The following is a 585-nucleotide window of genomic DNA, read 5'->3' on the forward strand; positions in this document are numbered from 1 at the left end:
GTTGCTCGCCGGGCCGGCTCGAGGCGGGACCGGCCCCTGCCCTGTTCCCGGCCGGGAGGGTGCCCCGACACCGAGCGGCCTCCGCCGAGGCGCGTCCTTCCCTCCCGCGCCCGAGTGTGGCCGTGCCATCCCTCGCCGGCGATTTCTCCCAGGGCTTGGTTTGAGTTCAGGCGGGTTCGCTTTTCCCATCAAGGTGACTTACCCCATTTGCTTTTGGGAAAACATCTTGGTTTTACCCTTCCCGGGAGGTGTCCTTAATTTCTAGATGGGGTTAGCATTTCTTTTAGTGCCGGTAGCTGTGTTGTGAAGTGGTTCTTGTTTCTGATGGACAGTGATTTACTGGTAAAATGAGAAGCACTTTTCCTACAGGTAGCAATACAGTAATAATACACTTTGAAAAGCTCCTGCACTTTCCTCCTTCTGCCCTTTATGACTTTTATTTGCAGCTCTGGTGTTTTGGCATGATTCTCCCATTGAAATATTAAAACATAAACATCATTCTTATCTCTCTTACTAGACCCTCTGTCATTCAGTAACACAGATTGAGGCAAAGCAAGAATTTGTGCTGGAGATCCAAGGTCATGC

The sequence above is a fragment of the Athene cunicularia genome, assembly GCF_003259725.1.
Source record: "Athene cunicularia isolate RWA chromosome 4 unlocalized genomic scaffold, athCun1 chr4_part1, whole genome shotgun sequence".
Classification (NCBI taxonomy): Eukaryota; Metazoa; Chordata; class Aves; order Strigiformes; family Strigidae; genus Athene; species Athene cunicularia.